The sequence below is a fragment of the Prionailurus viverrinus genome, chromosome D3, assembly GCF_022837055.1.
Source record: "Prionailurus viverrinus isolate Anna chromosome D3, UM_Priviv_1.0, whole genome shotgun sequence".
In the NCBI taxonomy this organism is placed as follows: domain Eukaryota; kingdom Metazoa; phylum Chordata; class Mammalia; order Carnivora; family Felidae; genus Prionailurus; species Prionailurus viverrinus.
The window spans coordinates 6,019,763-6,025,830 of NC_062572.1; the positions used below are offsets into that span (position 1 = coordinate 6,019,763).

General features: G+C 54.8%; 1 long non-coding RNA gene across 1 annotated transcript; it reads left to right on the forward strand.

The window, feature by feature from the left end:
- The first annotated feature begins 1,889 nt into the window (after positions 1–1,889).
- Positions 1,890–5,514, forward strand: LOC125149444 (uncharacterized). Its single transcript, XR_007145916.1, has 3 exons — positions 1,890–2,273; positions 4,399–4,789; positions 4,892–5,514. It is a non-coding gene; the product is annotated as an uncharacterized LOC125149444 (long non-coding RNA).
- Positions 5,515–6,068: the final 554 nt, after the last annotated feature.

Here is a 6,068-nt window from a genome sequence, read left to right on the forward strand (position 1 = left end):
GCGATTGCCAGACGTCGGCTCAGGTCATGATCTCACGGTTCATGGGTTCCAGCCCCGCGTCGGGCTCTGGGCTGACGGCTCGGAGCCCGGAGCCTGCTTCGGATTCTGTGTCTCCCTGTCTCTCTGTTCCTCCCCGGCTCACGCTCTGTCTCTCTCTCTCTCTCAAAAATAAATAAACATTAAAAAAAATTAAAAAAAAAAAAAGAAATTCCAGATAACAATACCTTAAATAGCAAAACATTTATTTCTCTTCATATAGTAGAAGTATGTAGTCAGGCAACCAAGGATGGCTAAGGTGCCCCTTGATGTCAAGATAGTTGCCATTTCTTTGCCATTCTTTGCACCGGGGTTCTTCCTCAAGATTCAGAATGATTGCTTAAGCTCCAGCCATCAAATCCTTCTTCCAGCCAGCAAGAAGGAAGAGACAGATATCAGAATGCCATGTCCCTTTAAAGACATTTCCTGAAAATTACATATAATTCTTCTACTTGTATCTCATTGGCTAGTAAATCGCTTGGCCACCCCTAGCTGCAAGGGAGGCTGGGAAACGTCGTCTTTATTTCAATGGCCACCCATCGGCTAAACATGAGGAGCGTTCATCCTGGCGAAAGCGACACTGTGTGACTTCTGAGGCAAGGTCATAAAAGGACTCAGATTCCACTCGACTCTCTTTGGGTGCTTCTCTTGGAACCAGCCGCCATGCTGTAAGGAGTCCCAAGCACCCGCGTGGAGAGGCCACGGGCAAAGCGATAGTCCCACCTGAGGTTGTGGCCCCAAAGTGGCAGCAACTTACAGATGTGTGAGGGGGTGAGACTTTAGGTTGTCTCAGACCTGAGCCATCACGTCACCTCCAACCTTCCCGTCTTCCCGGCTAGAGTTCCAGACACCGTGCAGCAGAGGGAAGCTCTCCTCCCTTTGACTCCCGGAGCCACTAACCCTGGGGTGCTTCGTACACAGAAGGCTACAGAATTTGGACGTTATCCTGCGAGCGGCAGAGAGAGCCCTGAGCAGTTTCACGCAGGGGAATACGGTAGAGAAGGAGGTCCCTGCAGCACCTCCCCCAACAGCTGCCTGCCTCTGGCTCCTTCCCCTTCCCTCCCCCAGAGGAGGAACTGCTGATCTGATTACAAGCACCGGCACCGCGAACGCGAAGTTCTATGCTAATTCCTCCTCCGATATGGTACCCTAAGTGCACGGTGCCCCCGGGGCACCCATGCACAGAGGAGGGGCACCCATGCCTCTTGCAGGGCATGATCCAGACGCCCCTGGTTGTAATTCCATTCAACAACACGGAAGTCTCCCCTTATTGTCAGGTGATACGGTCGGGGTGCGTCTTGCGTGCACATCTCTGGCATAAAGAATTACGCTGCTGACCTGACGGGGGGTGGCGGAGGAGGGGGGCCAAAGCCCAGAGGTCGGGGCGCAATTAAGAGGCTACTGCCGTTTGCAGATGAGGGAGTAAGCGTTTCCGAACGTGGGCAGGGTAAGAAGGGAGACAAAAGAGCTCTGGAACAGTATTTAGGAAGTACAATTGGCAGAGCTTGGATATCAGCTGGATGGGGGATGGTGGGGGGACGTTACGAGTTTTGGAAGATTCTGACATTTCCGGCTTGGGGAGCAGCTGGTGATGCCATAAACCATAGTTTGGAAAGACGGATGAGTTTGTCTGGGGACATGTCTAGTCGTGACCAGCCAGCCAGGGGGAGATGGCTAGCGGATGGGAGTGCATGTGAGTTGGGGGGGGGGGGTGGGGCGGGATTCTTCATCAGATGTCAAGATGCCGGCCAGAAGCATTCCGGTCGTCACGTGACCGGATGCATCAAAGATTTGAAGAAACGTAAGTGCCACCGTCCAGGAGCTCAGCTCATCCCGAGGCCGTGAGCAGAACCGGGAAGGTCCAGAGGCGGGGCAGGGATGGACAAAACAGGCTGCCCTTGACTGACAATGGCAGGTTGGTTGCAAAGCTGACCCTGATTCTGCACCTCTCCCCACCCACACCCCCTTGGCCAAGTGACTTTGCAGCCTCTCCTCTCAAGACAGAGTCCGTTTCCTCTCCCCTCTTGATTTGAGCTGGGGATGTGGGAAGCGATGTTATTAGCCGGCTGGAGGAGGAGAGACAATACGGAACCCAGCTGAATCATTCCGGCGGAGACCGAGTCCAGCCAGCCAGCCAGCCAGCCCCCAGCGGACTCACCAGAGGATGCACAGAGGTCAGCTAAGCCCGGCTCAAATCAGCAGAACCTTCCAGCTGAGCCACGGATTCACGAGTCATAGTAAGTGGCTGTTCTGAACCATTATGCTCGGGACGGTTCGTTACACAGCATATCTGACTGATACACTGGGAAATAAGCAAGGGGACGTGTGTATCACATAGCTTGTTTACTCGGAAATGTTATGCACAAAAAGAACAAGCTAGGTATATGCCGAAGAAGTAATCACCCTGTCCCCTCTGCCCCCAGAGCTTTGGTGATTCACAACATGCTTGGGAGGCCAGATAATTCTTTGCGGTGGGAGCTGTCCCGTGCGCTGGGTGGGGGAGGGGGGTGTTTAGCAGCATCGCTGGCCTCCACCCACCGGATACTAGTAACTCGGTTGTGACAAACAAAAATGTCTCCTGGCATCGACAAATGTCCCCTTGGGGAGTAAAAACAATCACCCTAGGATGTTAACCATTGGGCTGCAGGGTTCTAGAAAAAGCGTGAGACCGGCCCTCACAGAACAAACGGGCAGACAAAGGCACTAAAACAGTATGCCGACGTGGCTGCCACAAGGGCATCATTAATTCACTCACTCATTCTTGCATTCATAAGCAATGGCTGCGGGCCTACCTCCCGCTGGTCACTGTAGTAGGTGCCGGAGGGCCCAGCCCCTGTCCCACGGAACTCGTAATCCGGTGGTACACAAATTAGCACAAGCCCTGAGACATCAGAGAAGAGGCAGTGAGGATTAGCGCAGATTGAGATTCACAGGCAGACGCGTGGGGGGGGCAGTCAAGGGCAGCTTCCTGGAGGAGGTGGCTTCTCCGCTGAATTCGAAGAGCTGAGTCAGACTCCTTCGGGATGCAAAGGGACTGTGTGGGGCACATGGGAAGTCAGAACACACGACAGGCTCTGCAGATAATCGGATGTAACGGGTGCGGTGGGGTGAAGGGAGCAGACCGGAGCTGGCGTCTTAAGGGAAACACAACCCACTCTCCAGGGCGGTTGTGATTATCCAGCTGCGCCCAGCCACACATCACTTCCCACGAATCTGCCACGAGACAGAAAGCAGACACAGGCGTCCAAGTCTCCACCACGGAGCCGGAGTCAGGGCCTGGGGAGGGCTGTGCCCAGCCAGCAGGGTTCAGGCAGAGGACTGAGGGGAAAACAAGGCTTCACTGTGGGGCCTGCCGTGTGGGAAGGCCCGGCCCGGCCGCTCCTCGGGGCTGGCACACAGCTGCATCCGAGAAGACGTGAAAAGCCACATTGTGGACAGGCTGGGCAGGAGGGGGCTCTGAGCGTCTCACTTTCCTGCCTTGGTACTCCCTTGATCCAAAAGAATCTTTGTGCTGAAAGACAGAATCCCAGGGCCGTCCACCCAGCCTCTGTCTCAAAGCAGGTAAGCGGAAATACTGTTCACTCTGCAAATATTGACGAAGGGTTGCGTGCACAAGGCCCTCTGCGGGGTGTGGCTGAGAATATGGTCCCCGGGCTTATCGGGAAGCGGGCTGATAGCGCAGCCCCGACAGAAACTTCCAGAAGATATTCATTGTGTACTTGCTGTGTGCCAGGCACTGGTTTAGGGACGCGATGTTGAGCAAGACAGAGAGGTTTCCTGGTGTCATTGTGCCTCCACTTCAGCAAGGGGCAGAGAGTAAACCAGTAAATCCACAAACCAGATCGTATCAGAGGGCGGTAAGTACCTCTCAGGAGACAGTGAAATGAGAAAGCGAGACGGAAGGCTTTCGAACCAGGTGGCCACGGACAGTCTCTCCGGGTGACAGGTGGGCTGGGACCAAGAGGATTTATTCATTCACTCAGCCTGTTTATCGAGCACTGCCCAGGTGCCAGGCACTGGAACGTATCAACGAACGAAATCGATAAAGGTCCCTGCGTCATGAAGCTGATGTCCTTGGGGCGGGGGAAGCGGAGGAGAGAGCAATGGCCCGACAGATAAATTACGTGAAATGTTGGAAGGTGATGAAATGCAACGGAAACAAGGAAACGTGGGGCAGGAAGAAAGGGGGCCAAGCCTCAGGCGCGGAAGGGGGCAGGGTAGGGGCCAGAGGGAGCCCCGCGGGGTGACACTGGAGCAAAGAGGCAAAAGAGGAAGCCAGGTGGGCGTCGGGGAAGCGTGTCCCAAAGGAGCCCAGGCAACGCCCCGAAACCATGAGACATAATAACCAATTGTTGCTTTCAGCCAGAAGCCTGGGGATGCTCGTTACGCAGCAGGAGATGTCGGGAGAGCCAAACTGAGCCCAGCAGCTGGTCCAGAATCTTCTCCACACCAGCTCCCTCCACCGAGCCGGGCCACGTGAGCCCCGCTTGAGCAACAACCCAACGTTCTCGGGTCACATTCGCTGGACCCCTTTTACGTCCCTTCTGATCTGCTGAAGCGCTTCCTTTTCGCGCCCACAATCCTGGCCGTGTCAGGATGGGGACCTGCCGCAGCTCTGAAATCCTAGACCCCGGCGTCCGCCAGGGGTCCCCTGTTCTCCTCATTGCTTCGGCTTCTTCCTCTGTGGGTCTTTGATCTGCCCACCCGGAGACCCTCCGAGCCCCAGAACCCCTTCCGGTCGTGACTGCGCTTTGTAAGCACCCCCCGCCCCCCGCCCCCAGTCTCACTCCTTTTCCATCCTCAGCAGACTTTCCGCAGGACCAATCTTCCTCTTTTCTCCCCTGGGTTATTGCAGGAACAGCCCTCTCCGTGTCCGTCCCTTGTAGTCCAGCGTTCTCGCAGCTGTGAGCACGCCGTTCCCGAGCACAAACGCGGATCTCTGAAGACGTATGACCACCAATGTGTGCCTGTGGTCCCTTGTAAGGGGCCTGCCCCCCGTTCCCACCCTCTCCCTCTCCCCTTCCCCACCCGGCTGTGGTTACTCTGACGACACGCCGGTCCCCGGGTGGGTCGGGCTTCCCCGCTGCTTCTCACATTTGCACAAGCTGGCCCCTCACCCAGTTCCCTCCCCCCACTTTGTCATGGGGTGTGTGCCCGCCTCTCAGCAAACACCGCCTTTTCTGGGAAGCCTTTTCTGATATCGCCAAGCAGCACTAGAATCCCCTAATCAGAGTTGTCCATGCGTCTGCATTATAGTACTGGTCATATTGATTTGTCCCTGCTCTTTACTTGTGGGTCTCCCCCATTATGCAGACTGTGAGCACCCTGAGGGCACGGCGACTGCTTCCAGCCATTCAGACCCTAACACGGCATCCAACAGAGGGTAACGACTTATCTAAATGAAAAGGCAGCAAACTGCGAGCCACAGGCCAAACCCAGCCTGTCCCCTGCCTATTTTGTATGGCGTGAGGTGCATTTTACAGGGGAAACTATGCAGTCGATTTGATGACAGGAGCCCTAATTTTGTTTTTTTTAATTTTTTTATTTTTTTTAACGTTTATTTATTTTTGAGACAGAGAGAGACAGAGCATGAACGGGGGAGAGTCAGAGAGAGAGGGAGACACAGAATCGGAAGCAGGCTCCAGGCTCCGAGCCATCAGCCCGGAGCCCGACGCGGGGCTCGAACTCACGGACTACGAGATCATGACCTGAGCCGAAGTCGGACGCTCAACCGACTGAGCCACCCAGGCGCCCCAGGGAGCCCTAATTTTGAACTCCAGTTCAGCAAGGTGTTATCCCTCCCTCCCCAGAAGAATTCCGTTCCTCTCACTGGTGGACTTGTATTTTATAGAACATTGCGGTCGACCATTATTATTATATTTTGAATCGTGTCAATAAAAATGTGACAGACACTTGTTCTGTCTCCCATCAAGTGAGACTCTAGAGCGTTTCTTAGGTGGCCCTTCACTGGCCATGGTTTGCCAGCTGTGTGGGGACCTTAATTTTCAGGCGCTTCCTTGACACCTTTGAGC